Source organism: Diabrotica undecimpunctata, chromosome 10, assembly GCF_040954645.1.
Source record: "Diabrotica undecimpunctata isolate CICGRU chromosome 10, icDiaUnde3, whole genome shotgun sequence".
NCBI classification, from domain to species: Eukaryota; Metazoa; Arthropoda; class Insecta; order Coleoptera; family Chrysomelidae; genus Diabrotica; species Diabrotica undecimpunctata.
The window spans coordinates 34583686-34608722 of NC_092812.1; the positions used below are offsets into that span (position 1 = coordinate 34583686).

The window sequence follows — 25037 nt, forward strand, 5'->3', positions numbered from 1 at the left end:
TACCATAGGTGATAAGAAAGATAACAATACGAAAGAATATCTACTTGAAAAAAAAAAGAACTGCACTGCACGAAATTTCTCCAGTGCCTTTAGCAAATGAAACTAGAAAAAAAAAGTCTAGACAAACAATCTCCGAAGTTTTAACAACTACTCCTAATTTGGAGGAAGAACTCAAGCACAAGGAAGAAAAGAAAAGACATGAGAATGTTCATCGATTTAAAAGGAACATTTTAAGTAATCCACTGCACAAACAGAAAGTGAAGAAGACTTGTTTGCAGCCGAAGATGATTTTTTCTTCAGCTTTTTCAGATTTTTTATTTTTTTTTATGTGGCTTGTTTTTACACCCACGATTTATGTAGAAATTCTCGGTCTAGGGAGTGTTGGATTAGTTGCACAAAATGCAATAATTGGACACATTGTGAAAAAGTTTATTTATGAGCTTTGCCAATACTGATTTCTTGTTTTGTTAATTTACCTACCTATATTTTTATGTTTTTTTGTTGGTACGATTTTTACCATTTGTTGTGAGCATATATGTCATTTTACACCCCATGACTGCATCGTTTTACATGACAGATGTTTGTAAAATGACATATATAGTGTAAGGTTTTTAAAAAAATACTTTTCCACAAGTTTTTTATAGAGATGAGATGTTTTTGTTTAAGTATATGAATAAAACATGTTTAAAGGAATGTGTTACATTTGTTTCAGTACAATTTTTCGAATGGTATCTGCAAAAAATGTCTCAAATAAAAAGTATGTCATTTTAGGACACCTTCGTCTATATAGATTGCTTTTTATTGTTTTCAACTTTCAACTGAATAAGATAAAGGTTCTTTTTTAATCACCATTTGTTTAGTCTAAATACGGACCTGTTACGCTATAGGTTTTGGTGTAGCAATGATGACAAAAACTGAAGTTGATTAATGGCTGGTATAATTTATTTATTTTGTTTCTGAGATAATATAATTATTGATTACTTTATTATTAATAAAATATGCAGTCACAGATTCTCTTTTTTCTATGCACAATGAACTAACACAGCAAGTTATCATAATATAAACATACCTATATAAGCAATTGTTTTTATTGGTTATTGTTACTCATCAAAAATTAATAATTTGTCAGAATCAATCTAATAGCGTGTTTTCTTATTTGATATAGTGCCGCACTCTCCAATAACATCTGATCAAGTTTAAGATCTATTCTGTGATCCATTTTTATCATCGTTATTTCTACAAATTTCTTTGAATTGAATTTCAAATTCGTTCCAAAATTCTTGAGGTTGTTGGTATATGTTTGATAGTTGAAAAATAAATTCTTGTTTAAATTTAATTTACGTAAAAATTATAAATATTTTATGGTTTTCAACAATTTATCCCTTCTTCATGAATATTAAAACAGCGGGCTCCATGGAAGACTTTGTGAATCATAGAACCCTGTAAAACAAAAACCCGTCTACGTTTCACGTTCACAAAAACGCTCAGATGAAACATTTTTCAGTCGGGGAACCAAGAGAGGGCGGTACCCAGAAACCGACCATTAGCGAACCTTAGTAAAAAGGTCAAGCAGTTCATCAGATTTGTTAAACGTTCGCTGTCTACGGTGCTGCCTCTAGTGAGCAATTCAGAAAGGAATACGACACAAAAGTAGTGGGAAAGTTTACCTGCCTGTGTGTAAGTGGTACAGGTAAAACTCCTAACCATTATTGGTGAACGAAGTGATTAAGTAGTACCTTTTAGTGATTAAAGTTTTGTTAGGGATTGTAAATTAAGGTAAGTTTCAAGTGTTATTTTATTGATATTTATTAGGTACATTCTTTGGTATAATTATTTACTTTTACGTTTTATAGTGGTTAGTTGTATTAATGCGCAACAGGTAGTCAAGGTTGGGTGGACATATTTTTTTAAACTAAAGTCATTCTTTTGTAAGCTGATGTTTATCTTTTCTTTATCTTTAAGCAGCTTACTTGTAATCGTGAAAATATCGGTTTGAGTTCTCTAACGTTATCTACCTTTGTTATCTATCTTACACACGAGTACGGTTTTTAATGAATTATGTACCCCTTGATAAGCAGAAAATTGGTCAGAATTTTGTAAATTAAATGTTTAACTCACTATTTTTTTATTTGAATACTTTTCTTCGCGTTGTTTATTGCCTAAAATACAACAAATGGTTGTACCTAAGGATCACATGATCACGTGTAGTCGATATGAAGTAAATAGGTTGTTACCCTTTAAAGTTCACCTTTATCTTTATTGCGAGTGAGATTGCTACGCCTAACAACCAAAAAATCCGCTGCTGGATATTCCTAGAAAAATGACAACAGTTCCAAAGTGACCCCAATAAACTGTTTCATTGAATGATGCAAAAAATTTATTGTTTCTAGTCAGCTCACTTTCTACCATCTAGTCTTCTAGTCACTTTCATTAGTTTTTTGTTTTTATACTTTAAACATTTCCATTAAATTCCAATATTTTTTTAACTGAGACGATAGAACATTACTAAATAATGTCAATGTTACAAAAACTTTATCTCTATAGCCTCGTTTTTTAAGATTCATCACTTTTTTTAGAATAATAGTTGCATAATAAAGGTAAAATAGGTATTCCTAAGCTATAATAGTAATAGTACTAGTAGATAGTAGTACCTGGTATTAATTACTTAATAGCAACTTAAAAGTTTGACGTATGTACTTGTCACAATAAAATATTTTTCTGTTTAATTCATTCCTTCATTAATTATTTATCTTTCGTCCTCAGTTTAAAACAATAGCCCATATATTTTATAACCTTTTGACTTCGTGACCAAGAACACGCGTGGTGCCGACTTCTCTTTGTTCTTTGCTTCTTCCTGTCGTTAACTGTATTAATGTAGAATGTTGTAAAGTACTAGCAAAACAATTGCCGTCATTTGTTAATTACGTCATAAAATTCAATAATTAAATGTTACCACAAATATCCAAAACAGCATTAAAAAAAACTTGGCAAAGCAAGATTGTTACTTTTGGGCAATCTTTGGCCATTGTCATTAGTATCCCTTGTTGTTTATATATATATATATATATATATATATATATATATATATATATATATATATATATATATATATATATATATATCTTTGCATTGGCGTCGCCTATAATAATTTTAATATCTTATTTGGGCAATTCTTCAGACATGACTAACTTTTGTAATTGAGGCGGTGGCTAGAAGAAGGGCCTATCTGCTAAAAGTGTATTTTGGGAAATAAGCATCCACAGATTTAACATCCATGCCTAAGGCGAACCAACATTTTCATTGTTTAAGTGTTGTAGTTTTAAGAATTTTCGATCCGTTGTGGAGTTTTCTCAACAATTTTTTTCTGCATTATTCTTACACGCTTCACTCCTACTTGATTTACGTCAACAAAAAAGGAACGGCACACGGGTACATCACAACCAGAAGTTTTAAGCTTGTATTTCCAGTGATGCTGTCTGCTAATTTTGGGATTTTCTATCTTTCTACACCTTTCTGGAGGCTCCCATAATGCCATACAACCTGCTAGAAGAATGTCTTGTTCTTTTTTTTTAACCATTATCATAAAAAGAGTCAAATAAACGCTTTTGATATTGCGAAGTTATTTTTGCAAAACATTTTTCTACACAACACTTACGAACAACAGAAAATACCTTACTCTTCATTTTTTCCCGTAAATTTTGACACATACTCATGTCCACTCTGTCTCGACTCTGCCACGTTTTGTTTAGAATGGTCTTTCTGAACAGTTTTCTTTTTTACACCGCTTTATCTAAAATAGTTTTAGGATTAGCCATTGCTTTAAAATACACTTACAGTTTAAAATATAACCTCAAGCACATTGTCAGAAATTCACCAAAACAGAGTTGATTTAAAGGCACATATCTTTCTAAGCTGTCCAACACTTCACTAAATAATTGTTGCACCAACGTTAAAAACCGTAATATCGTAGAAAAAATTGGTAGACTGACAGAGAACAACATAAAGAGTTCAATTCCGTGTTCTCCGGAAGAATGGCCCATAGGCCTATTAGGCCCTTATTCTAGCCACTTCTCCTCATGGCGCCGTCTCCTTTCGAAGGTTGGCGATCCAAATGGCAATTGTAGTTTTGGAAACTGCTGCGCGAAAGATTTCTGCGGATAAGCGGTCGAACCATCTCCTCAGGTCTTTCAGCCATGAGTTCTGGCGTCTTCCTACTGATATTTTGCCCTGTACTTTTCCTTCCAGTATGAAGTAATTCATATCTTTCGCCTCTCAACACATGACCCAAGTATTGCATTTTCCTCTCTTTGATTATTCTTTTTGTTTACACATGCGACGAAGTACCTCAACATTAGTAACTCTTTGTACCCATGGAATTCTCAACATTCGTCTGTATATATACATCTCAAAGGCATCTATTCTTTTTTCTATTTCAGAGTCCATTGTCCAACTTTCACAGCCAGACTTTTTTTACAGTAAGACAGAACAAACGTAACATCTGATCATTCGGATTCTAAGCTGCAGATTAAGGTCTGATCTTGTAAAAAATGTTTTCATGCTCATGAATGCTTTGCTTGCTTGTTCGATTCTTGATAGGATTTCTTTTTTTGGATTACACTGACTATTGATATTTGTTCTAGCTACCGCCTAAATTCTTTTTTGTGGATAGAGCTTATACACGCCAAGCTCCAATATTCTGGACTATTTTCTTGTTTGATTAGACAATTAATAAAGATCTCCGCCAACAATTCTATTAGTACTGACAGTCCAAACTTTATTAATTCAATGGAGATGTTTCCAGGTCCTCTGGCTTTCCCGTTTTTCTTTTCCTTTAAGGTTCGTCTGTTTAACGTCTAAGTCTCTTTAATTTATTTCGCAACGTGGTCTTGCTTCTGTCAGTAGGGAGTTGTAGTATTATTCCCCCTTAATCTTACTTAAGTACTTAAATCATTTATAAAAACAAAAACCAGCGACATTGTCATAAGCTACAAAATACGCCGGTTGGGGCAGTGCCAAACAGCATCGTCCGCGTCGCGACCATAACTTTTACTGGAAAAGTATATCCAATCAAACACATGGTAATATTATTAATAAATAATTTTCGATTAATACTAGACATAAGTAAACTGAATCAAGAAAGTATTTATATAGTTTATTAAGGACATAAGCTATACACGCAAAACTTTATTTATATGTTGCCAAAACAACCTTTGATCCTATCAATGATTTGTTTGTTTAATAACATTTATTATTATTTGAAAATAAATTGCTCATTACACTTCAATTTCACCTACGCTTTTTGATAACCGACTTACCACGTTCCATTACGTTTCAAGGCATTTTACAAAAGATAAGAATGTTTTAAGATTTCTTAAGAATATAAGTACAGTGGAACTGGGTTATAGCGTCATTGAATTGAAGGGTCCAGTAAAAAAATGACGCTATATCAGAGTGACGTTATAAGAGAGGTAGAAAAAAATGAAATTTTAACGAGGCAAAATTTTATTACAGCTGCATTTAGGATAAAAAAATTAAGAAATAAAACATATCATGTACATTTTTTATGAAAAAGTTCCCTAATGCTGAAAAAAGTCAGTTATTTTCTTCTGCACAACCTTTTCCGAAAAATAAAATTTGTCTGTAGTGCCCTTAATAATCTGAGCTGCTTCTTTGGTAGTTGTGGATGCCTCCCTGAACTGGTAAAACCTGGATATGGTCTCAACAGCTCTCATTCCTTCTTGGATTGTAGGACAATCAACGCCGTCTTCTTCTTCTTCATTATCTTCATTAACATCCATTTCCACATGTTGCACTTGTTCCACAATTTCTTTATCAGTTCCAAACTCTCTCTAGTTTACATTCAATTTTTGTATCCACTCTGAAAAAGGCATTTCGTCATCCTCGTCAACATCCTGAACATTGGGAGAAACTACAGACAATTTAGCTTGACGAAAGCACTTACAAATTGTCACTGACTTACAAATTGAGCTGCATCAAGGATGGTAATGTTCATGGGTTCCCCATTGTCCATACAAAAAATCATTCTTTTCAAAAGCTGTTCCCGATAATGGCACTTTAAACTTCTTATGAAAGAGAATTTTTTTTTTTTTTGAAGAGAGTTGCTTGTCCTATTTTCTCAATTCTTCTTTAAGAGTAGCAGAAGTCATCCACGCTTTTTTGTTGGCTGTGTAGTTTAGGATGTAAACTTTTCCCAATAACCAAAAGCTTTCTTTTCTCTGTACCTGTCATGTTTGCACAAACAAAAGCCGTGACTCTTTGTTTTGAAAGATTTCCACCGACACATTTTTGATTTTTGAAATTTATAGTTTTATCTGGCGTTAATTTGTAAAAGACACCAGTTTCATCGCCTTTGAAAATATCTTCATCCTTGTATGGTTGCCTTAGTTGTGGCCACGTGTTTTGTTACCAATCACCTGTCACGTTCTCGTTCACACATTTTGCCTCTCCAACAATTTTCGCGAACGAAATTGAGGTCCGGACTTTAAACCGATCTAGCCAGCCGTTAGAGCATATGATTGAACTCTGTAGCTTTCTCCTTTAAAAGTGGTCCGGACACAGGAATATCAAAACTGCGACACTGCTTGAACCATTTGAGTAGAGCTGAATCTACATCACCACGAATGCACTTTCTAATATTTTTAACATTTTCTCCCTCCTCATCAAAGGCTTTTAAACTTTTGTCCTTGTTTTTTAGGATTGAGTCGACAGGTCCAAATTGCCGAAATACATCAGCAATTTTTCGACCACTTTCAAATGCTCTTAAAACATGCACTTTATCTTTAATAGGCAAAGCCTTCCTTTTAGTACTGCAACTTGTCATATTAAAAAATAAAAAGTTAATTACTAAATTAAAATCTAAAAACAAAACAAGCCCAACACAATTTCACGGTAGCGAAAATTTCTTAAACTGACTGTTCTGAAACAGAAAATTTGACTGTTAGAGGATGGTACTGATAAATGAGAAATCATAGAATTGTCAAGGTCACATAACTGTACACAGAAGGGATAATCGGGCTGTCTCACATTCTTGGAAGGAACAATGGTAAAGCCGGAAACGCATTGCACTTTATTCTTCATAAAATTAAAAACAACAACCTACTGTAAAATTGTATGACGATATAGACGAGGCATACTTAATTTTTAGCTGGTAAAACCGGGTTTTTAATAATGTTATCGAATAGTTTTTGACCGAACCTATTAAAAATTGACGTTACAACTGAGATGACGTAACTACCGAGGCCGTAATATCCAAGTTCCACTGTAGTTGTATGTAAAATAGCCAAATAAAACGTTTGAGTGAAGAAAGTGAAGTGAAGGCAGTGAAGAAAGAAATTTAATTCGTATGATCACAAGATCTGGGAAAATATATAGGTGGAAGGTTTTATTCAAACACCCCTTTTGATTTTCTCTGAGGTTGGTATGTTGGCCGTAGTGATGTCGATTATTTGAATTTACGTTGTCTTATGATTTCCAAGATGTTTGCCTGGATTCTTTTTTGCCTCAGTTTCTGTAATATATCGTTAAGTTTGACTCTATTAAATGTTTTCTTAGATCCACGAAGCATACATGTGCTGGCTGGTTGTATTCTATTGACTTTTCTTTCATTTGTTTCATAATGAATACAGCGTCCGTCGTCGACCTAACCTTTCTGAAATTTTGTTGTTCTTCTTTGACCTCTATTTGTAGTTCCAATTTATACTTGTGAATAGCTTCATTGTCGTATTTGAGAGAGTTATTCCTCTGTAGTTGTCCTGAAATGTTCTTTGACCTTTCTTAAAAATCGCAATTGTAATACTGGTATGCCAGCACTTTGGTATCTCATTCTGTCTAAAATTTTGTTGAAACAAGATTCTGAGGCATTTTGCGAGTTCCTAGCCTCCATGTTTCACCACTCCATTCAGCATTCCATCAGTTCCTTGTGATAGTTCTTTAAAGTGTCTTCATTCTTGCCACTACTTCTGTTCGTTTGTCGATGTATCTTTCTTCTGTTTTGTATTCCGGTTTGTCGCTGGTTCGTCAACTTTTATAGAGTTCTCTGAAATATTTTTACAATGTCAAGCCGTTTTCATAAATATGTTTCCTTATCCGGGATTCCTTTTGTCTGTACAAATTTATTTACTATCAGCTAGCTTTTGCAGTCCTCCAGCGATTACAACAATAAACACCTACCGGGCAAATAAGTATACTTCTAAGATGACCAACCAGAAGATAGGGATGCTATCATTCAGGAAATATATACGTATAGAATGCTCATCATACTTGTAATTGCAATTTTGCAAAAGGAATCGAGTTGAACAATTTTATGATAGCTGTTCCTGGAATGAACTCTTGAATTTTTTGTTGGGTTTCGTTTTAGAATTTTCTGATCTCCCTCGTGAGCATATATTCTGTTATCTATTATTTTCCTGTAAAATATTTCCTTTCTTTTTCTTTTGCGTCATCTTTTTGCTTATGTTTTTTCATACACTTTCCTGCTTAATCAGGAGTTGCTTTATAAACATTTCTGCGAAACTGCATGCTTGTTTTTTACTGCTTGATGGCATGCTTGAATGCCTTAAAAGCTATTCTTCGTTTATTTCCTTATATTTTTCCTAATGTTTTGTGAGGTATTTGTAATTGTTTTAATATACTTAATCTTAAAAAAGCCTTGATGGAAAAGATATGAGGATGAAAAAGATATGAGGAAAAGGTCTTCCCACTTGCAGAATGAAAAAGGTATCAAAGTAAATGGAATTCCCATAAATAATTTGCGATATGCTGATGATACAGCTGTCAGCAGATAACAGCAGAAGAATTACAAGATATAGTAAATAATTTTAATACAGTGGGGGAGGAATATGGTCTCGACATTATAAAATCACAAAAACGAAATTAATGATAATCAGCAGACAATCGCATATGCAACCATAGTTAAAAATAATCAACCAACTTACAGGCAGAGTTGAGAAATAAATATCTTGGAGCTACCTTTAAACAGTAAGCGGATCTGCGACGAAGCAGTGAAGGTACGAGTACCAGTAGCTAGAAATACTTTTCCCAGATTTAAAAATTACCTTGGTGAGCGGAAAACTCCTTTGGGTCTCCGTATTCGAGTCCTAAAATCATCCTTGACTCGACAATCTCTTGTGGATCATGGCGTGCTCCAAGATTCGTCAGATTTTTTCAAATAAAAGCATAGTTTGCCTACAAGTTCGAGGCCGAGTAAGTCAATCGTCAGATTTGTAAAATATAACCCTTTTAACAACTGCTTGAGGTTACTTTTCGCATAATTTTTTAAAAATCGCACAGTTCTTTTGAAAACGATTTCCGGAGTGGAAATCCAAACATCAAACAGTAGTTTTAAATGCAATTTTCATTACAATCAATCGTCGCTTAATTTCATACAAACATGATGTTGAATCTATTTGTTTATAAAACAAAAATCAAAGTTAATGATGAATTGTTTCGTTTAATGGTAAATTTATTGATCGGAACATCTCTATCTTTATGTACAACACATTATAGATAAAATGAAGTCACAATTAAATGGTTTGGACTTTATAATATAAACATATGGCAATTAAAATTAATGACAACAATTGTACCTCTGTACAGGAATAATTAGATGATTTTGACTTTTTTTTAAATTAATTTAAAGGAAAAGTTTCAAAGACAGAATTCCAACGAATTACTGGAAATACGGGAGAGTACAAGTTGTCGCACTTCATTTTTCATAAAGGAAAAGACCATTCGTATGTATAGCAAGGGTGATAAGAAAACACCCTCGAATTATAGAGATGTTAACTTACTAAAAATTAAAACTTATAAACAAAAATTATACAGATAAAATTGTTTAAAAACAAACATACAAAAATTAGGCAATTTTGAGACAAAAACACAACAAAAATGATTTATTCCGATACAACAAATATTTTTTTATTTAATTTTACGTGTCTCTACAGCGTAGGTCACTCATACATGTACAATTTTATTACATACATTACAAGAATATACAGTAACATTACAATCGATAAAGAAATACATTAAATATTGGTACAATTATGCAATATCAAATTCTAAACTACGTTTTTTCTTCTAAATTTCCTGATAAAGCCTGGTTTGAGAGAGGAAATTAATAAGGTTTTGAAATTGATCTGGTGAGCTGAGAATATTTTGTAGGTTTCGACTCAAAAGATTATTTTTTCTGTTGTTGTTGAAATAGAGAGAACAGTCTACGAGAAGATGTTCAACAGATAGAATATTACCACTGTGTGTACATGTAGGTGGATCTGGGGAAGTCATTAAATGTTCGAGTTAGTCTTGTATGGCCGATTATAAGTCGGCGAATTAAGATTTTGTTTTTTTGTGTCATGGAAGGAAACTCAAGCTTTTTAACGGTGGGACGGATATTATGAAGCTTGGAAGGGATTTTATTTCAGTGATCTGGCCAAGACATTTGGATGATATTTTTAAAATACGACTGTAAATCTGTATGTAATTGAATGTGTTCAGTCTCCATATTAGAAGATGCGGCTTGTTTTGCAAAGAGGTCGGCTAGTTTGCTACGAGGGATTCCTACATGAGACGGAATTTAGATCATGGTTATGGATACTCCCAGTGAGATTAAACTATCGAAAGAGTTTTGAATAGTTTGAACCAAAGGATGTACCATGTACATACTTTTGAAAGAGTAGATATAAGCTAAAGAGTCTGTACATATTGCTACTTTTTTATATTCTGGTGATAGTAAGTTTGTAGCTTGGAGAAGAGAGAATAAGTCAGCAGTTTGTATGCAGCAGAAGAGCGGGAGATTACAAGATATGATTAAAAGTGTGTTTGAAGTTACAGCACATCCAACAGCTATAGGACTCTTAGAAGTATCTATGTATACAATTTGCTCAAATCTGTCGTTAGCAATTAATTCTTTAAAGGTTTGCCTTAGAAATTGTGGATTTGTCTGATGCTTATCCTAATTAGTTAACGTGAAATTAAAATCTGCTTTTATTTTATTCCAGGGAGGTTTACGTGATATTTATATGGGAGTTGTGGCTGAAAGATCGATGTTATTCAGATGTGGTGAGAGATACTGTGGCATATATTGAAGTTTAATAGGAGAAGGAGAGTTTAAAAGGTCATTACTTAGTAATTTATGGGCTGGATTTTCGGTATTAGCTGAGATTAGAGACGAATATTTTAAAAGGAGTTGCTGGCGACGTAGCCAGAGGGGAAGTTCATTAGCTTCTCTGTATAAACTCTCTGCGGGGCTCGACCTGAAGGCTCCAAGGCAGATTCGAAGTGCAGTGTTGTGTACAGATTTAAGAAGTTTTAAATCTGATGGGCTGGCTGACATACATGAAACTGCAGTAGTCTATTTTAGAACGAATAAGACATCTATAAATCTAAAGTAAAAAGTCTTCGTCTGCATCCCAATGATGATTGGACAGAGTTTTTAGTATGTTAAGATTTGTCATGCACTTAGTTTTGAGATCTTTTAAATGGCATTTCCAAGTAAGTTTACTGTCGAATGTGAGTCCTAAAATCCGTATACTCTACTGCAGGTAGACAAGTACCATTTATGGTAATTTTAGGATTTACAGTACTGGCTGTCCTGCGAGAAAACTTAATAATTTTTGTCTTTTCAACAGAAAAGAAAGGGTAAATCCGCTTACTGAAGTCCATTCAAACAATTGGTCAGTCGCATTCTGTAGCAGTTTGCAAGTGGCAACAGTGTCTTTTCCTCGGCAGAAAATTATTACATCACCTGCGTAGAGTGCAAACGTGACTGGAAGCTCATTTTTTTTACATATATCGTTTATAACAAGTATAAAGAGTGTAGGACTCAATACCGACCCTTGGGGAACGCCATTAGTTTGTTTGAAAGTCCTAGAGATTTTGCCATTTTCTCTTACGTTAAATCGAATGCTTTTTCGATATCAAACGAAACAGCTATTACGTCTTGTTTGCACTGGAAGGCGTTGATGGAACAAAATTGATATTGATTGCTTTCGCAAACTTTGATTCCCATACCTCAACATTTGTGTCTCCATTTCTGTAATGCCTTTTGAATATAGATTTCGAATAAAGTAAGGGACAGACAGCATCCCTGTTTAAGGTCGTATTTTCTTTGTAACTATCCTTTTCTTTTCATGGAGACTTTATTTGGTAGATTACAATGTAGAAATGTCTTGGCCTTCAATTAAACATTTATTAAAAATGTCTCGTATAGTATTTCTAACAGGATGTCTGGTCTATGTTCACTAGTTCAGTGTCCATGTTTCCAGGCCCTGGAGTTTCATCTCACTTATACGCGAAAAATTACCAACAAATATTGACATGTATTAAAATTTTCTAATTTATTAGAAGTAGTTTATTTTGAAATTTATTGTGTACTATTCTTACAAAATTTTAATAAATGTTCAATGTGTTTTAAATGCATTCATTTTTTTTTAATCCTGAGAAAAGTATTAAGTATATTTTGAAAATTTAAACACATAATGAAAGATTACGTTATTATCGAGGGCCGAAAGTCCCTGAAAATTTCTATAATGGTTATTCTAATAAGTCACAGGGCTGAAAAGAAAAGACAAAATTTAGTGTGACTTGTAATTTCAAATATTTCATTCAAAAGAAACTTTTTGGTTATTCTAAGGGACTGTCGGCCCACGTTAATAATGTAATCTTTCATTCTGCGTTTAAATTTTTCAAAAATACTTTAGTTTTCTAGAGAAAACTAATTTTAAAAATTAGTTTTCTCAGGATTCGAAAAAAATGAATACATTTAAAACAAGTTAAATATTTTGACAGGCGACATTTTGCGTCTATGCCCTTAAACATCGAGTTTAAATTTAAATAAGCTCCGATAATCTTAAGAATCTTGAAACAGACTGTTTAAACTTCAATAGGCACTTCAAGTCTCGAAAATGTGTATTTTTTCATTTTTTATATTTTAAATCGCTTGTAACTCAAAAACTACCAACTTTAGAGAAAAAATTACACCACACCTTTTTGTTTAAAATGACACAAAAATTTTAAAAAACGATCTCCGGAGCAAAAAAAGGTGATTTTTGAAATTTATTTAAAAACATTGTTTAAATAATTTCTGCCAAAACATTTCGTCACTAATCTATTACTTGTTTATGTTTAACTCTGCTTACACTTGTCTGATTGATTATCTATCACCAAAAATTATTGAAATCACAAATAAATGTTAAAAATTACTTTTTATAACGAAAATAGTACGAAAAAAACCTTTATTAAAACATATTGTGGTAAAGAATGATTGTCGTTTATGGTTAATAACTAAGTAACTTACAGAACAACTTAGAAATAAAAAAAAAAGTTTGTAAAAAACATTTTTCCACAAAATACCACACATAAAATCTTGTCAAAATAGAAAGAACAGCCAAACAAAAGCGAGTGGTTTTCAAATTCTACAAATTTGACCAAATTTAAACAATATCGTTTACTGGAGTTTGTCGAGTGAAAAATAACCTTGAACAAAATGTTGACGTGAGTCATCCAAGTCGTTTACGGTGGAAGTGCATTGAATATTTATAAAAAGTGGTTTTTAATTGTAAATGTTTCCTACTTATTTATATTCTTCCTAGTTATCGCGGTTTTTCAGAAATAATTTAAACACCATAAACATCGCAAACAGTTTTTTTGGACATTGAGACCATGATACGTCATGAAAATAAGTTTGTGCGTTACTTCGAGGAAGCTTCGAACGCGACTTTAAAGTTTCTGTATCTTTAACAAATGTTGATTCTATGTAAAACATAAACCACATACCCACCTCATTAATTTCGAAAGGTAGATTTAAAACAGAAGATGATGTGTTCTTTATATAGTATGCCTATATATAGTAGAAGTTTTCGTTCAGCTGATCAACGATCTTGAATGGTATCAAATTACGTAAGCTGTATTGTGTCTTTCACAGCCTGTGTAAGACTTAATGAAGATACTGGGACCTTTCGTATTGAAAGAGGCGTTCGGCAAGGAGACAACATAATGTGTCCTAAATTATTTACAACTTTGCTAGAATACGCTTGTAAAACAATAGATTGGAACGAAAAGGGCATCAATGTAGATGGAAAATTTTTAAATAACCTTAAATTTGCAGATGATATCGTTGTTATTGCAGACAGCTTTGATCAGGCACAGATAATGCTCCAAGAACTCCATACTGCCACAAAAAGAGTTGGTCTTAAAATAAATTGTTCAAAAATACAATTTATGACAAATTTAGTCCACAACAAAAACATCTCAGTAGAAGACAAAGATATTGAGCCTATAAATACTTGGGCCATGAGATCAGAATAAGTGGAGACAACCAAACAAACTGAAAAGAAGAATAAACCTCGCTTGAGCTGCATTTGGAAAGATGAAGGATATTTTTAGGTCTAATATTCCAATGTGTGTAAAAAGAAAAGTATTTAATCAGTGCATTTTGCCAGTGATGACCTACAGCGCAGAAACCCTAACACTCACAAGAACCACAGTGAGTAAACTACAAGTTGTGGAAAGGGCAATGAAGAGAATAATGTTAAGGATTTTTCTAAGTGATAGAATACCCAATGCTACTATACGCAAAAGATCAGGAGTAGCAGACGTTATTGAAAGGATAATAACACTAAAGTGGAACTGGGCAGGTCATGTAGCAAGATCAGTTGATGACCGGTGGACAAAAAGAATTTTGGATGGAGACCCCTAATACAAGCTAACAGAAATAGAGGTCGACCCTAAACGAGATGGGCAGATGACATAAAAAGACTGACTACAAATTGGATTCAGATGGTGCAAAATCGGACTAAGTAGAAAAGCATGCGAGAGGCCTATGTTCAGCAGTGGACGTTAGAGACTAATTGATGATGATGATTGTGTCTTTCGCCACCAATTATTAGGAAATGAAGTCCAGAGAAAACCCAAAAAGGTCTAAAAAACGGCGAACAACAACAAGAAAACAACCAACAAAGTAAACTCAAAAAAATTTGCCAAAATGATAAACACAATTATTGCATGAAGGGGATATGTCACGAGATCGAGAAGCACAATGACAGTAGCCAAGAGACCTATTCATAAAAATCACGCAAATTCCTCGAAATTTCAGCTTTTTGATTAAAGGTGAACAAAGGCAAATACTAACAAAGAAATCAAATATCCTCAACAGATAAAAAGAATACTGCCAGTCTCTTCAGCGATCAGCCAGAACATCACCCGAAGATATTTACAAACAGCAGAGAATCAAGATCTCAAAGTCTTATGCACTGAAGTTATAGCGGCTCTCATCATCATTATCATCCAGCCTTCATTTATCACGTCAACTGCTAGACATAGGCCTCCCTTAAATTCCTCCATTCTTTACAATTTGTAATTTTGCTCGTCCATCGTGAGTCGTGCATTCTCGCTACATGGCCCGCCCAGTTCCATTTCAGAAACGTATGCGAACGGCACTCAGGGTTTGTTAGGAGAGGTGGGGTCGTGGATAAGTAAATGGCAGGGGTTTGGATTGGGGCTACTGCAAAAAAATGAAACAAAGGGGTACTAACGTGAATCTCTTGGGACAAACAAAACAAAAGGAAACAGGAAATACCTCTAGCAATTTAAAAAGGACGCCGCTTCGAGGTGCCAGATTATAACCATTACAACAGCTGGTTGTATTGAAATAATTATTAAACATAAAAAATATATCTTTTCAAATGAAACTCAAAAAATGGGGTTGGAGAGTCAGTCAAGATAAACAAACAAAATGGTTTACAAAAATTAAACATTTATTGTATCTCACCACAAACAGTTTCAAAAATACAGATAATACATAAAGACAGTCACAAAAGTAAATATAAAAATAACAAAGAAAAACTTACATGTGTTCTATTCATTTACAAACTCGGGAGATGCTACAAAAACTTACAAATGTTACTGGACTATAAACTGTGGCAAATAAAAAATTATCTTTTTAAATAATGAAAGCAATTATTATTTAAAAAAATGTCTATCTTGACTTTAACATTGAACACAAAAAGTTACCTTAAATTTCACTAAATTTCACTCTGCATGTCTGGGGTCGGGAACTGGAATCATGCTGGAATTATACTGGGGGCAGATCTGGGATGACGATCAGGGATAAGAAGATGCTGGCGGAAGCCAGGACCGGCTGGAACACAAACCTGGAAAACTCGTCTCCTTCAAAGACTGGAACAGGCACAGCACAATGACAACATGAGGCTGTTGTAAAACTGTTGTAAACATGCTCAATAACAAACAAAACTTCAAAAACTGTTGTAAAACTGCTCAATACCAAACATTTAACTGCTACTGCATACTACATTTCCAAGACAAGGAACAAAACAGGAAACAATACAAATTCGAAGAAACAGTTTTGATTAACACTATAAGCGACTCTAGCCGACAGCCGCTTTAGCGAGAGTGATCTAATATTCTTTTAAATTCATTCGGTTAACTTAGCATAAACAAAACATATAAACTGGAATATTTATTTGAAACGCAGAATATACTAAAAGAGGCTTCGATCAAGGAATACCGACAAAATACGCATCTTGTGAAATATAAACAAACTATGAAATGGTTTACATTAACTTCGGCGACGTAAAGATGAATTGGAAGAATTCGGTTTTTTAATACGTACGAATGGGAAATGAAATACACTAAGAGTGTTCTTTGATACTTTAACAAATACGAGGGGATTTCAATACATATCCAAAGAATTTTCAAATGCTACAGTATGAAAATTGGGGTTAGTGCTATTTTTTGGAATTGTAATAAACTACAGTTGAGTATTGGAATTTTTACAATCCAAGGTGGGCATAAAATATATTTTTGTATTGATATAAGGGTAAAAATTGCGAAAATTACTTCCAGTTAAGTAGTTTCATTGCATGATGGATTATGCGGGAATATGGAAGATTAAAATTTGATGAGTCATTCATCATAGATATGTTTAAAATATTATTTATTGGAATTCTTTTATTTACATGTATGTTAGAAGCGTATTTTAGGGTTAACAGCTGTCTACGAAGCTTTAGCGTGGGTTCACCTATTTCGGCTTGTATGCTATTTATCGAAGTTGTTCTGTATGCCCCAATTATAATCCTTAGGACGGTGTTATGTAACGTATCCAAAGGTTTGACAGATGCATATGCTACACATCCGTAATCCACCTTGGTACGAATTAAGGATCTACATAACATGAGCAGTGTTTTACCATCAGCACCCCAAGTTCTGTGAGCTAGGTCTTCTTCTTCACGTGCCATCTCCGCGACGGAGGTTGGCAATCATCATGGCTATTCTGATCTTAGATGCTGCTGCTCTGAATAGTTCAATTGATGTGCATCCGTACCATTCCCTCAAGTTACGCAACCATGAGATTCTTCTTCTTCCTACACTTCTCTTGCCCTGGATTTTCCCTTGTATAATCAATTGAAGTAGGTTGTATCTCTCATTACGCATAACATGCCCCAGGTATTGCAGCTTTCGTGTCTTGATGGTTTCCAATACTTCCATTCTTTTGTTGATTCTTCTCATGACTTCGTTGTTTGTCACATGCTCGGTCCATGATATCTTCAAGATTCTTCTATACACCCACATTTCAAATGCTTCCAACTTTTTAGCAGTCGACGCGTTAAGTGTCCATGCTTCTATCCCATAAAGCAGAGTCGAGAAAATATAGCACCTTGCCAGCCTAACTCTCAAGTCCAATTTCAGTTCTCTTGCACAAAGTACCTTTCTCATTTTATTGAAGTTTGTACGTGCTTTCTCTATTCGAACTTTGATTTCTTTGGAGTAATCGTTTGTGTGATTAATTATTGTGCCAAGATAGTGGTAGTTTTCAACTTGTTCTAAAACACTACCGTTAATTGTCAGGCTTTCACCATTATTTTGGGTTTTTGATATCCTCATAAATTTGGTTTTCTTGGTGTTTATTGATAATCCATATTCCTCTCCATACTCAACTATCTTGTTCATTAGCTTTTGGAGGTCTCGGAGGTTGTCTGTTATAATGATAGTATCGTCCGCATATCTAATGTTGTTAATTGGTGTTCCATTGACCTTGATTCCTGCTGTTTCTCCCTCAAGAGCTCTTTTCATAATTTCTTCAGAGTATGCATTGAATAGTAGTGGTGACAATACACACCCCTGTCGCACTCCTCTTTTAACTTCGAACTCTTCTGATTTGTGTTCATTAATGCGTACGTGTGCCTGCTGTTTATAATATAGATTTGTTATAATTCGAAGGTCATTGTGTTGTATTTGTTTTGCTTTGAGGATGTCCATTAGCTCTTTGTGGCGGACTTTGTCGAAAGCTTTGTTGTAGTCTATGAAACAGACGTACATATCTTGGTTCACATCCAAGCATCTCTGGATTAGTACGTTGAATGCAAATAGAGCTTCACGGGTACCTACGCCATTACGGAATCCAAATTGAGTTTCTTCAATATCCATATCAAGTGTTTTGTAAATGCGTTTATGAATGATCTTTAAAAACAATTTAAGTGTGTGAGACATCAGGCTTATGGTACGGTGGTCGGTGCATTCTCTAGCATTTTTCTTTTTTGGGAGACAAATGAATGTTGAGGTCAACCATTCGTTGGGTATGTCACCCGATTGATAAATTTTATTAAAAAGCTTTAAGAGGACATCAATGTACACATTTTCTATTATTTTAAGGATATCAATAGGCAGTTGATCTGGCCCCGGGCTTTTTCCGTTTCTGGTGTTCTTTAGTGCATACATTATTTCTTCCTTTGTAATTTCTGCACTTGTTTCTCTGTCCTCAAAAGACAAGTCTTGTGGGTTTCCTCTTTCGTCGTCGAAGTGCTCTCCCATATACTCTTCCCATCGTTTTAGTTTTTCGTCAGTCGTTATCATAGTATTTCCATTTTTATCTAAAAGAGTTGTATTGTGGTTTCTTTTTTGCAGTCCTGCCATTTCTTTAACCTTTTTATGTATGTTGAATAGGTCGTATTTGTTCTGAAGATCCTCTATCTCTTTACATTTTTCCTCATAGTAAGTTTGTTTTGTCTCTCTTATCTTTTTTCTGATTTTGTTGTTAATGATTTTGTAATTGTGACTGTCTTTGTTCTTGGCTTGTCTTCGTTGTTCCATCATGCCGAGTATCTCGTCGGTCATCCAATTGTCTTTCTTTCGTGTCGGTTCTTTTAATATCTCTTTGCATGGAGCGAGGAGGCAGTTTTTTTAGTGTTTCCCATTGTTCGTTTATCTCGTAAGGGTTAGTATCTAATTTATCAATGTTTTCATATATTTTCTGTTGAAGTTTGATTTTTATGTCAACTTCTTTCAGTTTTCTAACATCTAATTTTGGAGTTCTTTGTGGTTTTCTTATACGTTTAAGCTTAAGCGTGACATTAGCGATTAGTGGGTTATGGTCTGATGCGACATCTGCTCCTGGATATGTTTTAACTGATTTGATGGTGTTACGATATCTCTCTTTAATCATTATATAGTCGATTTGGTTTCTTACAACTTTTTCCGGTTTATCTGCTGGTGAGCGCCATGTATATAACCGTCTCATTGGTAATTTAAAGAACGTGTTTGTGATTATTAGACTTTGTTCTTGGCAGAATTGTATTAGACGATCGCCTCTATCGTTACGTTCCCCTAGTCCTTGGTCTCCCATTACTGTTCCAGCTCTTCCTTTGCCGACTTTTGCATTGAAATCGCCCATAACTACCGTGATTTCTCTGTTCTTTGTCATTTTCAGTGCATCTTCAATTTGTTGGTAGAATATTTCTACTTCATCTTCTGTTGCATCCGTCGTTGGCGCATATACCTGGATCAGATTTAGTTTTGTGTGTGATGTCCTTATTTGTAGTAGCATCACTCTTTCTGAGATTGGGACAAAGCCCTCTATTGACTTGTTGACCTCTGTATCGACAATAATTGCTACTCCACGTCTATGTTGGTTATCAGTGTTTCCCGAATAATATAAGGTACCGGTTTTTGTTGAAAGATATCCTCAGTTAGGCCACCATGTTTCGCTTACTCCTAATATATTTATATTAAGTCTTCCCATTTCCTGAAGGATGTTATGCATTTTACCAGGTTGATACATGCTTTTGACGTTCCACGTACCTATTTTTGTTTTTGATAAGTTTAGTTTGTCTTGTTTCAAAGTTTGACAAGGATTTCGCCGGTTAACGACCTGGTAGTCCTTGTCTGTTCCTCCCCTGCCGGATCTTGGGCTCCGATTCCCATGATCAGTTTCTTTTTTCCCTTTAGTACTCATTGCCATGATAATTGTACTAGAGATATCCAATTGGATCTTTAATGCAGTGGTTTCTCCTTGCCTTCTGCATCCTTATGCCGTTGACCATTTACTTGATTCATTCGCCTTTGGTGCCAATTTCTTAGCACTAGGACAAAAGAGTGCCCTTCCACTTACCAACTCATCCGCCCGAAGCCGTTGGCCAGTAAGTGTGGGATTGCTTATACCGGCAATCGCTCGGTGGAATTTTCGCCATATCTGGCTACCCTCACTTAGTTTAGCCTGCAGACCAATGCAGTTGCCCGGGGTGTGGCACGTGGAGCCATAAGTGAGAGTTAGCTGTCTTATGAGGACCAGTTATCAAGAACCATCTCCCGTCTATGACGCTCGATGTGGTCGTTCCGATAAAAGGTGCTACCTCTATAACACAACTCTGCACCCCGCGAGCTAGGTACTTTAACAAATTAAGGCCATTTCGACATGAAAGAACTAACTGCTGAATATGACTTTATCAATTTAACTGTTGATCAAATATCATTCCTAGGAATTTTATTTCGTTTGTATAGGAAAGATTTTGATTCTCAAGAGTGAGGTTTGGTTTATCCTCGACATGTTTCTTTGAAAATAGTATACAATTTGTTTTTATTGAAACAAAAACTAAATCCAGGCCTTCTTAGATAACTTGGAAGAAGAAATCGGCGAATCTTTCTCATACGTAAACGAAATAAACAATGAAATGAGTTTACAAATCAACACATGAAATATGTGTTGTAAATTAATGGTAATTAGTAGATTTGTTTTTGAGTCATTGTATGATTGCGTATGTACTTTTCCATTTTTATTCACAGACAGTTTTAATATTTTTCCGCTAAGTTTAGACACCTAAAAAGATATTTCGTTTCCATTTTTTGTTGTCTAATTCCTAGGGTGATGTATTAAAAGGTATGTCTTTTGTGTTTGCGTCTGAGTCATTTGCAGGTGTCTATATGACAAACATTTTTAGCATTTTGACGATGACAAAACTGTCAATAGCTGTGTAAGTCACCCAACACGGCTATTTCGACTCCATGTTTGGCATAATTCCTAAGACGCTTTGTCCAAAAGGTATGCCATTTGTATTTCAATCTGAGTCATGTCCCAGTGTGTCATGAATGGCAAATATTTTTGAAATGTCTATTATTATGTTTCTTTCATGTACTAGAATTCTGTTGTATTAGGTTTTTATCGATTTTACACTTAAATAATAATAATTTGACTCTTTTTGAATTTTCTATTCCATTCCAAAAGTGTTGTTCGTTTAAGTACTTGTTATGTACTTAGTCTATGTAGTTGTTCCCTTGCATCAAGAGCAGAAGTCCTTTTACACTTATATTTCTTTTTTTATTCAATTAATTATTGAATATTACTGAGTTGGACAGGGAATAGAACTAAGGGCTCACTCAATTATCATTCCCATTTTAAATGGTTGAAATGTTATGAGATTTATGTGCGGAAGGAGCAAGTCCAAGTGGATGGATTCATCGCATAGACATTTCCACAGAATCTGCATTTGTTCTGTCCACTCTGCTAATTTTACAAAGATGTTATCCAGAAACGTTTTTGTGAAAACTCGTGTCATGTGTCTTCAATGTTTCGCAGTTACCTGATCCAAAACTAATGAGAAATGAAGACTTGGGGCGTTGGTGTAATCCAACTTTACATGAAATGTTTCACTGTCCTAACACTAGTCGTTACTCCGTCGTACATTTCTACAATCTTAACATATTCACCGGGGACTCCTTTCTTATTAAGTGACCACCACAGAATCTCTCGAGAAAATCACTCTATCTCTATGCTTTCTCGAGATCAATGAATACCATATGAGCGTTTTTTGTGTCATTCTTAATAAATGCCGGTTCGACAAACTACAGGGTTGCCGGATATACAACTAAACTTTTTTGCTCTACACATTTCATTTGTTTAATTTTAAGAACACTTAATATGAACATTTGTGTATTCTAAGAACATTTACATATTTTATTATTATTTAAAAAGGATTTGTTGGCAATTTCGATATTGTTATTTATTTATGTAAGCCATAAAATAAAATTTTTTCTACCGGAAACCTCATTTTAATTATTCCATTTTCAATTTCACTAGACTATTACTGATCCGCAATTTTGTGACCTATTGGTCGCTGGTCCTTCGAGATTTATTTTTACAAATATTTGCTTTTAAATCATTGAACCAACTACCTCATCCTTTCCCCTACATGCACGAAGGTCTTTTTCTAGTTTCTGGATATCTTCTTGTGATAGAATGGTCCTAGTCCGATAAAACGAGTACTAGGTTCTTCTTTAGCGAAACTCTGCTTAAACTTACCTGTTGCGCTGTGCCAGTTGCTAAAGGAACTATTTGAAGTTCCGGAGGAAAGGTTAGTTGACACAGTGTTAAATTTATTCAGCAATGTCATCCTGAAAACCACATTTAACGATTGTCGTGTTTTCATTGTCAAACTCCAACTGATGTGATTAAAATGGCTCCTTTTAATCGGAATTCACGGTGTGTAAATATGTATATTATTAGCAATTGCGAAATTGTTTGGTTGCAGAATTTCCGACTGTTTGCATTCCGAAAGGTTATTCTAAACAATAAATTATTAAATGAGGTTGCGGTTTCGTGATTATCAGAGGATCTAGCACCTTCTTAAAAATAATAATAACTTTAGACGATAGAATATATTAGTAGAGTCAACAGCTTATGTAGCATTGAGTGTAGTTTTTAGAAATATATGTATGGACTATTTTCAACAAATAATATTAATCGAGTTTTGTTTATTTAAAACCCACAGAATGATTGGGGTATGTAGATGATATATTTTTAATAAAGAAGCCAAAGGTACTTGTTCTAATGAAAATATTTTTTTAGAAAAGCTTTTTGAAAATGTGTTGTAGTAAATTATATATATATATATATATATATATATATATATATATATATATATATATATATATATATATATATATATATACGTGTTGCACTGAGTCTTCAATATGCTTTTAACCAAATTTTCCCAAGTCTCTTGACTTGTTCCTGTTCTTGTTTTTGTCAATCTTGCTTCCCATATTCGTTTAAAAGGTATTTTGCCGTTCATTGTGTGCAAGTGTCCTGTGTACTAATAGGCGAGCGTTTTACCCCATATAAGCAGATCATAATCCGGCAATTTTATATTTTTTTCAAGTTCAAATGTATTTTTCCAAGTGGGCCGGAAATTCTTATTAACAAATAACTTTGACAACAAAACAATTTCCCGAATCGCTTCGAGTATATTGAATTTTTTAGGCTTGTCTCATCGAAATAAAAACTTTTTCTATCTCGGTAATTTTTCGAAAAATGATTTCTTAGAGTTATTTGCAATTTTTTGTTGAAAAAATGCCTTAATTAGTGATTTGGGATTTTTTTTTCAAAAAACTACTGTTTAAATTTTGTCCCCTTTTTACTGAGTGCTTAAACTTTGCTTCTAAGTGTGTTTTTATAAACCCATGTTATATTTTGGTCTCCTAGGGACCAGTTTAATTTTTCAGAGTATTTGGACGGCTTTTTCTTGATTCGCGGTATTTTAATAGAAATTTACCCTTTACTAGTTTGTCATCTGACCCTATATTTAGCAATGTTAAAGCTCTTACGTCGAGCTTTGGCTTGGTTTCTCTATTTGTTATTATGTAGTCCATCATTCACTGTTGACCTTGCGAATTCTGCCAAGAATTATCCACTGTTTACTATTTTAGTAGTAATCTTAACTGTTTGTTTTCAAACATCGTCTATTATACAATCTGTTTCTTTGTGGTATTTTTGTCAAATGCAATTTAGGACTAAATTTAACAAATTATTTCATGAAATTTTCAAATTGCAACTACGAGAAACAAAATTTAGACAGTTTTCTAACTAAAAAATGTTCTTGCAGCAACTGGTTGTGTAAAAAATTTAATTATGCACACATTGAAATTACTCTTGACAGACATTACACCTGCTACAATTTTCACGGTCATATTAAATTCCACACCGTTCGACTCAAGTAACAGAAACACAATTATTATTTGTATGAATGTGTTGGAACTATTTTCACAATTATTAGCGTCTGCTGTTGGGAAAATCTTTATGAACAGTTGATTATTTAACTACATTATTCCGTTTATACATATTTATATAAAATTTTTGGATTTTAATTGGATATTATTTGTTCTTAATTTTTTTAAATAAAAGTTTATATGTTCTTACAATATTGCAAAATTTCTTTAATAATTGCCGGAGTTATTTTCAAAACAAAAGTTAAACAAGTCCATTAGAAATGACCTAACTGCGTTACAAAGACAGTTTCCTCGTCTTGTATTGTCATAAGAATTGACCAAAATGCTGAAATAATGTCTAAAGTAGAGAAATATTAGCAGAAAGGATTGTGATTGAGCATTGCGGAATAGCGATTTTATTTAATTTTCAGAAATCTATACGTTTTTATTTTTGGTTTTCTTCGTTTTTGTATGCTAGGATTACGGCAGCAGCAAATAGGCTGTAGGATTCTTTAATCAAAATTTTCCCCTATAGCTTTGATTTTTATCTTTTCATTCCTTTTGTATCTGTATACATCTATAACAAAAATGTCATATTTTCCTCTATATTTGTAAGTTTCTTCTATGTTCATTTGGTATCTCAAAAATCTCGCTTTCTCTGTCTCAATTAAGTTGTGATAATGTTCGTTTTAATATCACCCGACAATGCCTTTATGACAAATTCTTATCTTAGTTTCACCATTTTTATA

General features: G+C 33.8%; 1 protein-coding gene across 1 annotated transcript in view; it reads left to right on the forward strand.

Moving 5' to 3' along the window:
• Positions 1-1591: 1591 nt before the first annotated feature.
• Gp150 (leucine-rich repeat domain-containing glycoprotein 150) overlaps positions 1592-25037 on the forward strand; it is a 53404-nt gene continuing 29958 nt past the window's right edge. Inside the window, exon 1 of the mRNA XM_072546815.1 lies at positions 1592-1776. The gene's annotated coding sequence lies outside the window, so the exon portion shown is untranslated. The remainder of the gene's footprint in view (positions 1777-25037) is intronic.